General features: G+C 44.2%; 1 protein-coding gene and 1 non-coding gene across 4 annotated transcripts in view; both read left to right on the forward strand.

Moving 5' to 3' along the window:
- The window catches only part of TBC1D22A (TBC1 domain family member 22A), a 1169061-nt gene that overhangs the window by 195291 nt on the left and 954893 nt on the right, over nucleotides 1-18877 (forward strand). The window lies entirely within an intron of this gene.
- Nucleotides 14422-14540, forward strand: LOC134938751 (5S ribosomal RNA). The gene has a single exon (XR_010181241.1). It is a non-coding gene; the product is annotated as a 5S ribosomal RNA (ribosomal RNA).

Below are 18877 nucleotides of genomic sequence, written 5' to 3' on the forward strand. Positions count from 1 at the left end.
GCTCGCAAGTTTACAATCTATAGGGAAATAGGCATAGATACACAAGGATTGATGCTAACTATTGCATAATGGTCCACCAGATTGCTAGGTTCTTAATGGGTTGTATGATGATACCCCACAAAGTTATCCAAGTGTCAGGAGGGTGTGAGACTAAAGAAAGACAAGATATGTGATGTTATGAATACTCTACAGAGGATGTAATTAGATAGGGAAGCACTGAAGGTTATGTGGGTGGGTCTGGAATTGGATAGGCTTGTCTGAAGAGGTGAGTTTTCAGGGAACATTTAAAGGTTTGGAGACTAGAGGCGAGTCTTACTGTGCGTGGGAGGGCATTCCACAGAGTGGGTGAAGCCCGGATAAAGTCCTGTAATTTTGAGTGTGAACAAGTAATGCGTGTGGATGAGAGACGTAGATCTTGTGCAGAGCGGAGAGGTCGGGTAGGGAGATATTTTGAGATGAGTGAAGAGATGTATGTTGGTGCAGTTTGGTTAATAGCCCTGTATGTGAGTAAAAGTATTTTATATTTATTACGGTAGAATACCGGTAACCAATGGAGGGACTGACAGAGCGGATCTGCAGACGATGAACGTCTGGCAAGGAAGATTAGCCTCGCAGCTGCATTCAAAATGGATTGTAGTGGTGAGAGCCTATGTTTGGGAAGACCGGTCAGGAGACTATTACAATAATCAATGCGGGAGATAATGAGAGCATGGATTAGAGTTTTTGCTGTGTCTTGTGTAAGATAAGGGCGTATTTTGGATATGTTTCTTAGATGTATGTAACATGATCTTGAGACAGATTGAATGTGGGTAACAAAGGACAGTTCAGAGTCAAGAATGACACCTAGGCAGCGAGCTTGTGGGGTAGGGGTGATTGCAGAGTTCTCAACAGTGATAGAGATATCAGGTTGGAAACTACTATTGGCCGGTGGAAATATAATTAATTCTGTTTTGGAAATATTAAGTTTGAGGTGGCGAGATGTCATCCAAGATGAAATGGCAGAAAGGCATTCAGTGACACGGCCCAATACAGATGGTGACAAATCAGGGGAGGATAGGTAGATTTGAGTATCATCCGCATACAGATGGTACTGAAATCCGAAAGAGTTGATTAGTTTGCCAAGAGATGTGGTATAGATAGAGAAAAGCAGAGGACCTAGGACTGAGCCTTGCGGTACTCCAACTGAGAGAGGTAGCGAAGGAGAGGTGGAATCAGAGAAACGAACACTGAAGGAGCGATTAGATAGGTAGGATGAGAACCAAGAAAGGGCTGTGTCCTGAATACCTAGGGATTGTAGTGTTTGTATGAGAAGAGAGTGGTCAACAGTGTCATGAAACAAGAAGAACAAGATAACATAGCGCGTACTGTTTTTACGCAATTTTCAATCTACAGATCAAGTCAGCCAATTATGTGTTTATAAAAATCTTTCCGGGTAAAAGCAAATCCCACAATTTAAAATCCACAGCCAGGGATTTTTTTAAAGTTTTTCACAATATTTAATAAAACACATAAAACATAGAAAGTAGAAGTAATGCGAGCGTACAAGATAAAAATGAATGACAAGCTTATCTGTCTATATCAGGAATGGGATACATTAGGTTTTTCCATAAACATCCAAGATATATAGTAAAAATTCAAACGTACAAAAAATAAATATTAAAACAGCTTATCTGCCCATAGGGGAAGTACAGGTGCATCAGTCCCAACGCGTTTCGTCCTTAATTAGACTTCATCATGGGGATAAGGTCAGTGAGCATAGATGCTCCATTTATACCTAAGGAGATGGTGTGAGCCCAGCACATGGCCAGGTAATTGGTGACATCACTTCCTGTTGGGTGATATCAGTTTTTGCTGGTGAGAAACATTCTATTTCTAATTGGAGGCATAGTGGCTATACGTGGTGTATATATAGGGGGCACAACCAGGTGACCAGGCAGAAAAAGAAATGTTAAACAAAGCTTAAAAGCTTCGTATGGCTCCGTGTAGCGTGGTGGAACGCACGCTGGAACGCACGCTGGAACGCACAGCTATTTCCTGGCGTGGTCCGCTGCGCGTCACTTCCGGTTTCGCGGAAGATACTTCCGCCGGCCGGTGGAACGCACTGTGGAACGCATCGTCATCTTAATGACGATGCGCCCTGTGTATTGGTGCTTGTCAGTGATTACTAACAGCTGCTCTTTGAAGGGGGGCAATGACGGAGGGAAGAACTGGGCAAAATAATGAATGTATGAGGGCAAATAGAATTATATATATAGAAACATATGTAAACATATAAAAAATATATATAAGGGCACATAAAGGTATATAAGGCATAACAGGAGGAGTCCTAGTGAAAATAAGGAGATATAAATACATCAAAAAGATATATATATGTGTAAAACACACATATACACAAAAGATGCACATAGTGGTGTAGTTCTTTTTCCATGTATAGGAATATGTCCCCTCTTAATAGGTTTCCATGGATTCCAACATAAAGTCCATCATAAAGTCCATAGTAGTTCCACAGTGCGTTCCACCGGCCGGCGGAAGTATCTTCCGCGAAACCGGAAGTGAAGCGCAGCGGACCACGCCAGGAAATAGCTGTGCGTTCCAGCGTGCGTTCCACCGCGCTACACGGAGCCATACGAAGCTTTTAAGCTTCGTTTAACATTTCTTTTTCTGCCTGGTCACCTGGTTGTGCCCCCTATATATACACCACGTATAGCCACTATGCCTCCAATTAGAAATAGAATGTTTCTCACCAGCAAAAACTGATATCACCCAACAGGAAGTGATGTCACCAATTACCTGGCCATGTGCTGGGCTCACACCATCTCCTTAGGTATAAATGGAGCATCTATGCTCACTGACCTTATCCCCATGATGAAGTCTAATTAAGGACGAAACGCGTTGTGACTGATGCACCTGTACTTCCCCTATGGGCAGATAAGCTGTTTTAATATTTATTTTTTGTACGTTTGAATTTTTACTATATATCTTGGATGTTTATGGAAAAACCTGATGTATCCCATTCCTGATATAGACAGATAAGCTTGTCATTCATTTTTATCTTGTACGCTCGCATTACTTCTACTTTCTATGTTTTATGTGTTTTATTAAATATTGTGAAAAACTTTTAAAAAATCCCTGGCTGTGGATTTTAAATTGTGGGATTTGCTTTTACCCGGAAAGTTTTTTATAAACACATAATTGGCTGACTTGATCTGTAGATTGAAAATTGCGTAAAAACAGTACGCGCTATGTTATCTTGTTCTTCTTGTTTCATGTACCCATACTGGTCTTATGACTGAAGCAGAAGTCTGTTTATGCCAGATAAGTAGCGTCCTGTTCTCAATCACACCAGTTCTTTTTTACATAATCTTATTAGACACTAGTAGGCGCCCTTTTCTTCACTTTCCAAAAAATTCCATTTATGTGTTTTCCAAGCACATATTTATTGTTTAAGGTTGCAGCCACTCTCACTTTAGAGGAAGTGTCACTTATCGTATACACTTACTTTTGTATATATCACTGGTAGTGCACTGTGACATCTGAGCGCCCCCGCGTCTATTTGTTCGATATATATATATATATATATATATATCCATAAGTGTTTCCCTGCTATTATATCAAAGGTATTCTAGACTGCAGGCTGCCTGTAGTTAATAATTTGAAGACGCAGGCTTATGTGTATCTATTGGGATATTTGTCTCCCATTGTTCTGGCTCCCACCAAACGATGACTTGTTCGGTTTGTGTTGTCTTCAGTATACACTCTGAAACAATAAGGATAACTAGAGATATTTACTTTCCTCACAGATCAGGGTGCCTGTTTCATGATCACAAACCTTTGCGTAAACAAGACATGTCTTGATATATTCAAGACATTGTTTTAGAAGAATGTGTATGTATGGTTTGATTAGCTTGTGTGTGAACAGTAACTTGCCTTTGAAGATTACAGTCTGTACAAATTCTGTACTATAAGGATTGAATATGGAACATGGCTTTGGGGGCCTTTCTATGCGACTGCGTATGTCACTGTATTTACCCACACCCCACGCTAATACGCAGGGCTTCACGAGCCAATGTATGCAGCGTTCAGGTGTGCGCACGCACGGCTAATACGCAACCGCACAGAAGCCACTCTGAATGGTGTCTGTATGTGTAGTGCGGGTTTGTAATATTTTCCGACTTCGACATATGCCTGATGCAAACTTGGCGCATATGCAGCTGATCCTGAACTGGGTGCACCTTGTGGTACATATGCCTAAGCACATGGGTATAATCAATTGTTTTCCTTCTGATTTTTTTGTTGTTGCGTAAATGATGTTTAGTATGTGTCACTTTGCATCAGTTTTTTTTATTTAACTGGGTGAAGTTCATTCAATACTAGACGTTAAGTACTTGGTGTAGCAGTGGTGATAACACCATATAAAACTACAATTTCATTTATCACATTTTGTGCACTTCAGTATTGATTGAAAAAATCTTTTACTATGGCTGAAACATATTGTCATCCTGTTCATGAAGTAACAGGAGGTGGGCTAACTATCCATTTGTCTGAATGAAGAGCAATTATTTCTAATAGGAAATTAATACTGCATTCCCACCGACCCGGTATTTTTAACACTGGTCCCACCCGAACCTGAACAAGTTGCACACCATGTGCATTTAAAATATCCTCCTTTTCTTATAAGAAAATGTAGTTGCTGCACTTTCATACCTGTGATATCTGTTTTTACCACAAGTTCTCTTCTATTCGGTCCCCTTTTATAGCTAGAGATCAATGTAACTTTGTTTCATGAACTATAGATCAGTGTCTGTGGTAATAATTGGTCACACAGCTTAGCAGGACTTGATTTTCTGCTGAGTGTGTCCAGCGCACTTGATGATGTTAGGTTGCCATAGTGACAATTAGTCAGTCCCAATGCAGCGCTGACACCCAGGCAGGCTAGTGTCACTTCTGGGATGACGTGATTTCCGAAACCAGAAGTGAACGGCGGTGACCAGCCGGGCATGCAGCTGGCAGTGGAGAGGTCATATGTGTAAGTATGTGTAAAATCACTGTATACACGTTTAGTTTGTATGTCCTCAGAAAGGGGTGATTGTAGCTGAAACGTTGACAGTAAAGGTCACTTTTTTTTGGACCATCATTGAGAGTCTTGGAGTGCCACCTTCTGTTCCAGGCTTTTAATACATATATTATCTTTTCTTTAACGTCCTAGTGGATACTGGGGATCTGTACTTAAGTACCATCGGGTATAGATCGGGTCCACTGGAGCCTGGCACTTTAAAACCTTTAGTGTGTGTATGTGTGTGCTGGCTCCTCCCCTCTATGCCCCTCCTACCAGACTCCATTTAGAAAAATGTGCCCAAGAACCGGGTGCATTTCTCTAAAGCTCCAGAGAGTTTTCTTTATTTTTTGTTTAGTTTATTGTTTTCAGGTAGTCCTGGTTGGCAACCAGGCTACCTGCTTCGTGGGACTTAGAGGAGGGACCAAACCAACCTCCTGAGTGTTAATGGTTCGTAATCCCAGCTGACAGGACACTGAGCTCCTGAGGTGCTGATCACACATCGTTAGTATGTGTGCCCACGCCAGAAGCTAGCCGCCACCCTCTAACATATGCTGAAGAGTGCGGTGAGTGTTACACTGGGGTCCTGGTTAGCGGGTTCCCGGTGCAGTTTAGCGTCATGTTGCGCGGCAGTCATGTGCATGAGCTGCGATGCCCGCCGCGGACAAAACTGGCTCAGGGCTCATGCCCCTTAGGGCTTATCTGTACTGATATATGGGGGTCATTCCGAGTTGTTCGCTCGTTGCCGATTTTCGCTATACTGATATTAGTCACTTACTGCGCATGCGCAAGGTTACGCAGAGCGCATGCGCTTAGTTATTTTACACAAAAGTTAGGTATTTTACTCACGGCATAACAAAGCTTTTTCATCGATGTGCTGATCGGAGTGTGATTGACAGGAAGTGGGTGTTTCTGGGCGGAAACTGGTCGTTTTATGGGAGTGTGCGGAAAAACCCAGGCGTTCGAGTTGCAAAACGCAGGAGTGGCTGGAGAAACGGGGGAGTGGTTGGGCAAACGCTGGGTGTGTTTGTGACATCAATCCAGGAACGAAAAGTACTGAGCTGGTCGCAATGGCTGAGATTTCTAGTCGCAATTCTGCTAATCTTTCGTCCGCACTTCTGCTAAGCTAAGATACACTCCCAGAGGGCGGTGGCTTAGCGTGTGCAATGCTGCTAAAAGCAGCTTGCGAGCGAACAACTCGGAATCACCCCCTATGTGTATATTTTACTCATGGCCAGTATAATATTTGTGAGGGACCGCGTGCCATTGCAAGTGGCGGGGCTTCCCATAGCAGGACCAGAGGCAGGAAGGCTCCATTGCCTACTGCTGCGGATCATCAATGCTGCATGCACGCTGCTCCTCCACGGACCCACGCTGTGTACTGGTACCAGGGGGTCATAGCTGGAGGGGAGCACTACAGCGGTAGCGCCGCTGCATGTTTTTCAGGTTATACACATTATTTAACACACTCTGCTGCTGTGTTCTGTGTGCTGGTCTCCGCTCCTCAGTGTCACCCCAGGGGCTCTCTAGGGTCTGTGTGGGGGTGTTTCAGTGAGCTGCGCTATTTTACTGTGTTTAAAGATGTCTGTGGACATGGTTATGTGTGCTGATTGTAACTCTACCCTTTCATCAGCGGGGTCTCTCGTGTGAATAGTGTTTCTTGTCTCCTCAGAGAAACAGTTCACAGGCACCTGACTGGCTGGATAATTTTATAAGCATGATTCAGAATGTTAATTCAGAATTTAGCTGCAGCAAAAAAGGAGACACAGGTGTTAAAACAGTCTATTGATGGTTTGGCAAAAGTAGCAGATACCAGAAAGGCTTCTCAGCCCCCTTTGTTGGTTTCACATAAATGCTCACTGCCACAGGTGCTCCAGTCTGATTCTGACCAGCCTGATGTGGATGACAATGATATGAATGAGGACAGCTTTCTATCCCCTGGGGTGGAGGCCCTCATCTATGCTGTAAGAGAGGTTCTTCACATACTGGATCAGGACACAGAACCAGATGAGGAGTTGTATTTTAATGTTAGACCAAAGACCTCAGTCACCTTTCCTGTATCTAAAGAATTAAATTCTATGGCCATGGAGGCATGGTTAAACCCTGATAAGAAATTTAAAATTCCTCAGAGGTTTTAAGCTACCTTTCCCCTTCCAGCTGAGGACAGGAACGTATGGGAAAACCCACCATTAGTCGATCCGTCCGTATCCAGACTGTCTAAGAAATTGCTACTGCCGGTGCCAGTGGCTATATCCCTAAAAGAGTCAGCTGACCGTAAAATTGAGACCACTCTCAAGGCTATTTATACAGCAGCACGCGTAGCACAGCTGCCCCACAATAGTTTGTGGGTGGTTTTCCAGGGCAATTGTCAAGTGGTCCGATAATATTTTTAATGGATTAGACAATCTGCCCCAGGATGAGGTCAAGGCTGTAAAGGAATTGTTTAATATAAATGGCCGCACTACTACTATGGCAGTTTTGGCACGCAGAGCTCTGTGGTTTCATCAATGGTCAGCGGATGCTGATTCCAAAAAGGGTGCAGAAAATCTTCCCTTTACAGGTGATGCCTTGTTTGGGGACGAATTGAATAAATGTATTTCCCAGGAAACGGCGGGCAAGTCTACCTATTTGCCATTGGCTATGCCACCTGCTAGATGTTCTTACACAGGACCCTCCTTGCAGTCCTTTCATGTGGCAAGGTTCAGAGGCAGGGGCCTGGGAGTCTCCACCACCCCGAGAGGATAACGTGTAAAGTCCCGTAAACCTGCAACTGCTGCATCCCTGGACCGGGCCACCGGATCCCCTGCCGATAAGCCTTCCACGTGACGGTTGGCCCAAGCAGCAAGGCGACTTTCAGGTGAGTTCAGGTGGGTGCTCGCCTTCAACACTTTGCCCTCAAACACTTCCTCCTCCCAGATTTTTCAAATCGGGCTAACCAGTTTTGCCCGTGGCAAAAGTTACCTTGCAAGAATCAATTCATAAAACTTTTGTGGACAGGGGCGGTGGTTCCAGAACCTCCTCCATTACACGAAAGGGGGGTTTACTCCGGTCTTTTTGTCGTTCCAAAACCGGACGGTTTGGTGCGACCTATCTTAAACCTGAAGTCTCTTAATCCGTATCTGCGTGGGTTTAAATTCAAGATGGAATCCTTGCTGGCAGTGGCGTCAGGTCTGGAGGAAGGGGAATTCTTGGTATCCCTGGATGTCAAGTAGGCTTACCTACACATTCCCATGTGGCCCCCTCATCAGGCTTACCTCAGGTACACCATCTTGGATGACCACTTCCAGATTCAGGCCTTGCCCTTTGGCCTGTCCACAGCTCTGAGGGTCTTCACCAAAGTCATGGCGGAGATGATGCTGCATATGCGCAGAATGGAGTCAACATAGTCCCCTACTTGGACTATCTCCTGATAAAGGCTATGTCCAGGGAGTGTCTATTGCACAGCTTCGATCTGACAACTCGCCTGCTTACGGATCATGGGTGGATTGTAAATTTCCAGAAATCTCACCTGGAACCGACCCAACCGACTAAGAAAGAAAAGCGTTCTAGCAATTCTAATTACCATGGATTGGCCTCGACAGGCGTGATACTCGGACCTCCTAACCATGGCTCTGGAGGATCCCTGGCCTCTACCGCTCCAAAATGATCTTCTTCAACGAGGTCCGTATGTCTATCCAGACTTACAGCGGCTACGTTTGACGGCTTGGAAGTTGAGAGGGAGATTCTAGCAAGAAAAGGTCTTCCCTCTTGGGTTATTTCCACCATGATCCAAGCCAGGAAGATGATGACGTCAAAGCATTATCATTGTATCTGGAAAAAGTATGTTTCCTGGTGTAAAAGTAGAAAGGTGTCTCCTGTGGAATTTAGAATCGGTCGTTTTCTACTTTTCCTGCAAGCGGGAGTGTATATGGGCCTACGTTTAGGCTCCATCAAAGTCCAGATTTCGGCGCTCCCTATTTTCTTCCAGAAACAACTTGCCATGTTGCCGGAAGAACAAACTTTCCTAAAGGAGTGCTTCATATGCAACCGCCCATCGTGCCTCCCACGGCTCCTTTGGATCTCGTTGTGGTTCTCTCTTTTCTTCAATCGGACTGGTTTTAACCCTTACATAGGGTGGAGTTGAGACGTGTCTCTGAATTCGGGGCCTTATCCTGTAATAGCCCTTATTTGGTTTTTCGTGAAGACAGGGCGGAACTCAGGACCCGTCCTCAGTTTTTGCCAAAAGTGGTGTCCGCTTTTCATGTCAATCAACCTATTGTGGTTCCTGTGAGGTCAATGAGGTCTGTGGGCTCTTCCTGGGCGGCTGCCCGGGGTGTCTCGGCCTTACAGTTGTTCCGTGCTGCTAATTGGGTTTGGTTCAAACACTTTTGTAAAATTCTATCGGTTCGACACCTTGGCCAAGAATGACCTTCAGTTTGGTCAGGCGGTTTTACAGGGGTCTCAGCACTCTCCCACCCGTTTGGGAGCTTTGGGACTCCCCCATGGTACTAAAGTACAGATCCCCAGTATCCACTAGGACGTTAGAGAAAATAGGAATTTAATACCTACCGGTAATTCCTTTTCTCGTAGTCCATAGTGGATACTGGGCGCCCACCTCAGTGCTTCGATTCCTGCTTACCTGAGTAAGTTTTTGGTTGGCCTGCCGTTGCGGTCCCATTATGTTGTTGGGATAGCTGTGCTATCCTGGTTGGGTTGGTGTTGCTATCTTCTATTCTGGTTAGCGCCCTCATTTTGGTTATGGTTGTGTGTTGGCTTGTTGCCTCACCGCTGTTTTATTATTCCTTCTCTCATGGTATGTCCGTCTCCTCGGGCACAGCTTTCCTAGACTGAGTCTGGTAGGAGGGGCATAGAGGAGAGGAGCCAGCACACACATACACACACTAAAGGTTTTAAAGTGACATGCTCCAGTGGTCTGATCTATAACCCATGGTATTAAAGTACCACTTCGGACTACGAGAAAAGGAATTACCGGTATGTATTAAACTCCTATTTTTTGCCATCTAGCCCTTATTACAGTTGCCCATTATCGGACCTTTTCCATCAGATACAAATAGCTCTGCACCTGGGATTCTTCCCTCTTAATTTGTGAATGTGTTGAACTACTTTGTTGATAAAAATGGTAGAAATTTAAAATGTGTCAGTCAGTGTTAAATATACCTGTCCTGAGAGAGAAACCCCCCCAAACAAACGGCTAAATTTGCTGTGGTGGTGGATTTATCAGTTTGTACTACATGTTTTGTGTTTTCTCCATTGCAATAAAAAATATTGTTTAATTGTCTGTAGAACTCATTACTGTACTCCTGACTTATTCTTAGACATTAGGGTGCATCACTGCTTAAATAGATGATTTTACATTTTTTTTTTCATATGCAAAGGTTATAGGACACTCTTATATTTCTATAATTGTATTGTGCAAGTGTCTCTTGTGCTCATTATATAATGATCCCAGCATCTGTAGTGCTGTCAGCCAACACATTTTCCATTTTTGGTAATGTGATTGCAAAGTCTAATGATTTCATGTCTTGATCTACAAATAAATTATTAACTCTTCAGTCTTTAAGATATAGAGGACTATTTATCAAAACCATTTTTTTATGAAATTGTGCAGAAACAGTAGTTTCTGCATAATTTATGTATTCCCACTACGTACTTACTAACAGCCTAACATGAAATCTCCTGTAGAAGGCTAATACCACTTTCCAACATAAGACCTGGGAAATACACTGGTATGAGCCGGGTCTACCAACCTGGGAATTTCCTGGGTCTCAGTCTAAATCCCCCATTTACTTTACACAAAAACACAGAAAAATCTTTTGACTGATGCGTTCACAGTGAACCCATGTCTGCCTTGGTATTTAGTGTGCATTTTAAGTGGACTCTTTCATGTATATTATTTAGCCTTTGTTAATGGCACATTTGTGGTTTTATTTCCTATTTAAATACATTTTGCTTTAAAGCTTTGTTACATACTAGATTGTTCTTTTTCTTGCTAAGGTGCTCCTACTCACGTTCCCCCTCTCACACATAGCTACAGTATCAACCAGTATTAGCATTCCTCCATTTTAAATCTGCCCTTCTTGGGTGTGAAGTTCCTGTAAGTATACAGCATTTGCAATTGCATAGTCTGCTGAGTAACAGTCTAAATTTAGCTGGGTTATGTTTTAGCCATTGGCGAAGCAGCCAGACACTTTTGTCTTCCAACCCGAGTGTGGCATCTGCATTTGGAAACTGTTGCTGTGAACCCACAACATGCGTTTAAAGGAGTTCCTGTGGCAGACAAAGGAAGCGGCTGGTGCCCTGGTGACACTGTAAAAATCTGTTATTAGTACATACACTTTGGTATTGACAACTGGACAGCTTCTTAGACTTTGCAGACTGCAGTTTTGGAGTGGTGTTGGTGCAAAATGGAGGATTAATCTGGTACCTTGACAGTCTGGATATCTGTTAAAAATCCTTGGCCACATCCAATAGAAGGGATATTGTTGAGGCACAAAATACTTCGATATCTGGTACGCATATTGCCTTTAGCCTTTCAAAGAAGGTCACTAATTACTGCACTATCAGGCTCTTGTTCTGTCTCCATTATTTTCAGAAATCCTTGCCTACACCCATTGGCACTACTGATGAACTGAGTAGCCACCCACGGCGAAGGTGGGGAGTGCATTTAAAGACCTAGTGCTATTTGTACTTAGAAATCCCTCCAAGTTATTAACAGGAACTGGCATTGCTAAATAATTTGTACATCAAATTCGCAAATACCAAAGCTAGGGGGTAATTCAGATCTGATCGTACATGTGCTAAATTTAGCACATCTACGATCAGTTTCTCAGACATGCAGTGGGATGCCAAGCACAGGGCTAGTCTGCTCCACATGTCCGGCTCTGCCCCTCCACCAGCACTGCGGTGATGCTTTTGCACCCGCTGTGTAGCTCCCTGCCAGCCTGCGGCTACCCGACGTGGACCTCCCCCACAACAGTCCACCCCCACCTCTGCCTGTCAATCAGCTAGAGGTGATCGCAGCCCTGAGATGCTTTTAGCATCTCACTGGGATCCCGGGGTGCGCCCGCTGCGCGAGTGCACTCCACAAAGGAATTCAGACTGCAGTAGTGAGAATTACCCCCTTAGTCATGGACATGACAATTTGTTTATTTTTAAGACTTTGGTTTCTGGTTTATTAAACAATTTTCTTTTTTGGTCTTTCAGCAGTTACATACAGTATGCTGCGCATAACATTAAGAATAGAACTATGAGCCCCTAATATTCACAGAAAGAAGCCCCATGCTGTGCTCAGCAAGAAGCCATGAATGTCACATCTATGGGATTGCTTAGCACTCTAATGCAAAATATTTTCCTGTTCACCTGGAAGACACATTTCCTTCATGCTTATGCTGCACTTCAATCTGTCCCTCCTCTTTCAAACTTAACAATATACAAAATTATTGGTTTACAATCAAGCACATATATAGCCACGCTCATCGTGGCTACATCTAGATGCATTCATGCCTCATTTGCCATGACTGTCTAAGGCGTGCGTCTTAGACGTGCACGTGCTTCATTCCCATGAATGGGTTTGGCAAAAGGTGTGGTTAGGCATGGGCGCACCTAGATGCACCAGGAGTGCACTTTGTCAGCAGATGTAGCCATGATGAGTGTGGCTATTTCTTTTTCATCCACTAGGGGTCACTGGAGTACTCTTGGGATATGGACGGCTTCCACAGGAAGTAGGCACTGAATAAATTAATTTTGGGACTATACCTCCCCTCCATATCCCTGAGTACCTCAGTGTTTTTTCTGTGCTCGACACAGTCAGTAGGCTTGTGGCTTTGCTGCCACAGAGGTCCACATTTCATTGGATTTTTTTTTCTAAGTTTTTTCTTTTTTCAACGATTTTCAACATCCCTTCCCCCCCTTCCAATAGGTGGGTCCGGGATAAGTGAAGGCTGCTTTAGCAGCTGTGGGTGTCGGACCTCTCAAAAAAGAGCTCCCTCACTACCACCTGCAGGACTAAAAACCTGCAGTAAAGGCTGGACGGAACTTACAGAGAAGGCCCGTCATAGCCCTCACCACAGGGTCCAGGTATGTTGAACGGGGCGGTCAGCTCACGCTGCCGCCCCACTGTGTGGGACACTGTGTGTGTGTGTGTGTGTGGCCCAGGCCCTCGATGCCGCTTCGGGCTCCCTCTCCACCATGGCCCGGCTCCGTGTATAGAGAACGGTATACGGAGCATGGGGGGACACACAAATGAGAGTCAAAAGGCAGGTTTCTTAGCCTAGTGAGAAGCTGCCACAGTGATGTTCCCTGCACACAGAAATGTCAGGGTCACTGGATAAAATCTCATGATTAAACTCTTATTGATAAGGGAATACAGCAGAGCTGCATATGTTTTACAAAAGGCTATGAAGTCCTGGTTAAAGCAAGATTAACCATGTTTCCTGTTGTATTTCCAGAAATTCCTGTGTTACATCTCTCCTCCATTGAAGGCGCAGGGGTGTTAAGGGGAATTTGGGAGCAGGCATATGGCTGGCGTGCACTGCACTTGGCCAGATATAATAGAGACACCTTAGTGCTATTTACTGAGTCGTGCAAGTTGTCGGTCTTTGTTTTTGTTTTTGGTTGTATTGTCTGTCTGCATGAGTAAGACACCAGCAATTACTAATAAGCAGTTTCCCTGCCATGTCTAAAACATGGATATACATAATTATTTATATCATAACTGTTTATAATGATATTATCCTAAACACTGCAAATCTGATTCATGGTTGTGGCAGCCAAATACTGGTTTTGTTCATTTGTTGTAAAGTAAGTATATTATAACAATTGTAAAGCACATGGGGCTTATAAATCAGTATCTGTGGAGCCGTGTGAGTTCACTCACCTGCAGCAGCTTTGGCTTAAATCACTTGGCCACACCACACTGGATACGCCCAATCTCTTCTGATTTTGGAAGCTAAGCAGTGTTGGGCCTGATTAGCCACCTGGGAGTACAAGGTGCTGTAGGTATTTTTAATCTACAGCCACACCACACTGGATACGCCCAAACTCATCTGAGCTTGGAAGCTAAGCAGGGTTGCATACTGTTTTACCATCTGGGAAACTGGTGATCCAACTAGATTGCATACTAATACATGCTAGTTTAAACTGTTAAAAATAGCTCAGTTTGGGCTTACACTATCAATATAAACCTACTATAGGTTTTACAGTCAGGATAGCTCTCCAGAGCGCGCTCCCGGCGCCGGCCACTAGAAGGGCCCATTAACTAAGCTGTGGTCAAACAGCAGTCATCTCAGGTTTTAAGCCTGTGAGAGGTCACATTTAGTTCAGACTTGTAAAAATGTGTTATACCTGTGTACAGGATATGTGTATAGGGGATCTACAGCCACACCACACTGGATACGCCCAATCTCAACTGATTTTGGAAGCTAAGCAGTGTTGGGCCTGGTTAGTACCTGGATGGGAGACCACCTGGGAATACAAGGTGCTGTAGATACTATGTGTGTGTGTATATATATATATATATATATATAGATATATATATATTTATTAAAGTCTGAACATGTGTGAATATACATTGTTGTATATATGTATATATAATATGCTGACATTAAAAGTCTATTTTGCAGTAAGCAAGAATAATTGATCAGCACTCAGTGCTTATTAACACTATCTGTTGAGCATTGCAGACATGGCCACACCACAGCAGTTTTGCTTATTGTTTTTACAGGTGGCTCGGTAGCCAAGTGGTTAGGCTTTCCGGCCACAGTGAACATTGTGTTTGCATGAACACTGGTTCAGATCCTGGTTTAACAGGTGTTTAAAAAAAAAAAAAAAAAAAATTTTTCTTTTAATGTTACTTCCTGGTTCTTTCTTGGAAGTTGCTGCCCTACAACACTTAGACTCTGCAGGAGCGGGGTGTTGTTAGGAGTTTAATTTATTAAATTGTTTTTGTACAGCATGACTCTACAGGAAGATTCACTATTGCTGGTAACCACATGCACGGTAATGCAGGTTTATACACACGTTATTTCCGTGGTGTACTTACTGGTTGGAGTACATGATCTCTTGCACTTACATGTGCAGCAGAGTACTGCAATGGATGCATGCTGGGCCCATAACCCAGAGGTAGGCAGATTGAAACTATCCTCTGCTATATGCATTTATGCATAATCAAACAAGCAGCTTCGCTGTAAAGTCGGTCACACAGTGTGTCGGACAAATACGAATCTGGGCCAGTGGCGCAATGTATATCGCATCTGACTATGCATAACAAGATTGTAGGTTCGTCTCCTACCTGGCTTGTTTAAATTGCCGTGATCATATAGTGGTTAGTACTCTGTGTAAAGACTGCACAGACAGTTTCAGTTAGATTGTTGCGGTCGATTGCCACCAGCCCTCATAGCACCAAGCCAGTACGTCAGGTTCTCAGCGAAGGCTGAACAATTTCCAATCAGAGACAATGGCATTTATTGGGGGTTTTACTACATATCGGAGTATACCCTACACAGCAGTAGGGCTGTTGCTTCGCCCTGCTTTGGTAAGGGTTTGAGGTAACAAGGCTGTAGTGGCAGGGCATTCCGGTTCAGGTTTGCCCTAAATAAAGACCACCTTACACTTCTTGCTGCCTACAGCGTCTTTGGACGTTGGCAGTTGGTTCTTGCGTTCTAGCTTCGCTAGTAGCGCATAACGTCCACTTTGGCTACGTTCCTAACAGGCGGAGTCGGATTCCAAACGAGATAGATCGCAGACCAAGTGGGGAGGAAAATCTGATTTCCTACCATTGTCTACGCGAATTTCTGGATGATTCCGTCTCAACGACTTCAAATCCTAAGTATGATTCTCAATACGGTAAATCAAAGAATTTACATACCCGAACAGAAAGTACAGGTCATTCGTCATCTGGTACAATTAGTGCTCAAGCCACGCACAGTCTCGGTCACTTGGGCATTCGCCTATTAGACAATGGTGGCGGCTTTCGAAGCGCTTCAGTTCGGAGGACTTCACTCTCGTCCTTTTCAATTGGATGTGTTCGCACAGTGGTCGGGCTCGCATCTGCAGATTTACTGCAGAAGTGAGGTTGTCTCCAAGGACCAGAGAGTCTCTACTCTGGTGGCTCAAAGTACAGAATCTAACCGCAGGGAAACGGTTCGGTGCCTGGAATTGGATAATTCTCACGGCGGACGCAAGTCTCAGAGATTGGGGAGCTGTAGTTCAAATTTATCAGCTCCATGGTCTCTGGGCGGATCACGAAAGATTGCTGCCTATAAATGTCCTGGAACTCCGGGCAACTTACAATGCGCTACTATAAGTAGTGCACGGGCTGCAGGCTCAGGCTGTTCAGGTGCAGTCAGACAATGCGACAGCAGTCGCATACATCAACAAACAAGGAGAAACGAAAAACCGGAGGGCAATGCGGGAGGTACAGATGTGTCCACATGCTGCTCCAGAAGTGGAGTTACCCGCAGGTGGACCTGGTGGCATCTCGCCGCAATCATCAAACGCCCCAGGTCGTGTCCAGAACGAGAGATCCAAAGGCAGTGGCGGTGGATGCTCTCTCAATCGCGTGGCCATACAGTCTCGTGTATCTATTTCCACCATTTCCGCTGCTCCCTCTGTGGCTAAAACGGATCAAAGGAGAGTCCGTCACAGTTATACTAGTGACGCCTCTTTGGCCTCCGGAGAGCTTGGTTCTCGGATCTCCGCGGTCTACTCGCAGTCTGTCTTTGGCCGCTCCCACTACGTTCGGACCTGTTACAGCAGGGTCCATTCCTCTTACCCGATTTAGCGCAGCCACGTTTGACGGGGTGGCTGTTGAGACAGCCCTCTTAAGAAGAGAGGGCATTCCAGAATCGGTTATTCCAACCATGTTACGAGCTAGGAAGCCGGTTACGGCAGCTCATTATTACAGAATTTGGCGTGCCTATGTAGGTTGGTGTGAAGCTCTGAAGTTTCCGACATCATCTTTTAAGTTATCCCGTCTTTTGTTATTTCTACAGATGGGGTTAGATGGAGGTCTGAGTTTATCCACACTAAAGGTGCAGATATCGGCGGCGTCCATTTATTTTCATAGTAGATTGGCCCTATTGCCGTCGGTTCACACCTTTTAGGCAGGGTGTCCTCAGAGTTCAGACTCCATTCACTCTACCTACTGCGCCATAAGACTTGAATCTGGTTTTTAGATTTCTTAGTCTTTTTATGAACCCTTACAACAAGTGAATATTAAATTTCTCACTTGGGGAAACAATGTTTCTTTTAGCCTTAGCGTCAGCAAGGCGTGTTTCAGTTTGGGTGCTTTGTCGTGCAAACCACCGTATTTAGGTTTCATGATGACAGAGCGGAATTCCGAGCAAATTCTGCTTTTCTGCCAAAAGTAGTGTCATTTTTTCACATCAATCAACCAATAGTAGTTCCTATGTTAACAGGAGACTCTGGTAGGTGGATGTGGTACGCGCATTACGCATTTATGTATCCCGAACGTCGACCGTTTGTAAGACGGATACGTTGTTTACTCTCTATGATGCTGCCAAGATGGGTTGGCCAGCTTCTAGGCAGACCTTATCCAGTTGGATTAAAGTGACCATACGTCAGGCTTACCTTCATGCTAGGTTACAGCCACCTACATCGATAACAGCTCATTCCACACGTGCTGTGAGAACATCATGGTCAGCGAGTCGTGGAGCTTCTACGACACAGCGTTGCCGGGCGGCTACATGGTCTTCGGTGCACACGTTTGTGCGCCTCTACAAGTTTGATACGTTTGCGGCATCAGCATCTAGCTTTGGCCGTTTAGTGTTACAGGTGCCAAACAGCTCTCCCGCCACGGAGGAGACTTTGGTACATCCCAAGAGTACTCCAGTGACCCCTAGTGGATGAAAAAGAAAATAGGATTTTGGTACTTACCAGGTAAATCCTTTTCTTTGAATCCATAGGGGGCACTGGACGCCCACCCAGAGCGGTTTGGGGTAGGTTCAGTAGATCTTATGGTAACACACTTTCACCGTCTGGTTCAGATTAACAAGTTATGGTGTCAACTGTTTAGTTGTCAGTAATGTTGGGTTAACTTTATTGTTGTCCGTTATGTTATATGTAATGTTCAATTGTCAACCTCTCTATCGCTCCTGTTCGGCTCAGTAAAAAACACTGAGGTACTCAGGGATATGGAGGGGAGGTATAGTCCCAAAATTAATTTATTCAGTGCCTACTTCCTGTGGAAGCCGTCCATATCCCAAGAGTACTCCAGTGCCCCCTATGGATTCAAAGAAAAGGATTTACCTGGTAAGTACCAAAATCCTATTATCTGTATATTATTATTGTTATGTAGGAAACCACATGTTGTCTGCAGCACCATACAAAGGGCAAAAAAGATTGTATATGCTAAAAATGTATATTACAGCAAACAAGTAATACTGCAACTCTCAACATACTGTAGCTACTGATGTCTTAGATGGGTAGTGGGGTGCAAGGGGTATTATCAACTCAACCTGTGCACATTAGTGTGGGTACAACTAACAGGTTCAGAGCCACTGAAAGAGGTGCAACAACAGTAAAATAGTGGAGTGGATTTATTTTTTTCTTACAGGAACGCCTATTATCTTTTTCATATGGATGTGCTCAGATATGCAGAGAGGTTTCCATACTCCACATCATTCCCATAATATCTGAGTTCCTTTGCTGGCTTACAAGCATTTTGTCTAAACTGAATACAAAGGAAAACACATGTTAACTAGCTCGTTGTTTACATTTTTTCTGGCTTAAAGTCTTTTAAGTATATATGATCACTTTAAACCACACATAGGAGGCATTCATTCATCCCTGAGAAATTTGCGGCTA

This window comes from Pseudophryne corroboree, chromosome 6 (assembly GCF_028390025.1).
Source record: "Pseudophryne corroboree isolate aPseCor3 chromosome 6, aPseCor3.hap2, whole genome shotgun sequence".
Lineage (NCBI taxonomy): Eukaryota > Metazoa > Chordata > Amphibia > Anura > Myobatrachidae > Pseudophryne > Pseudophryne corroboree.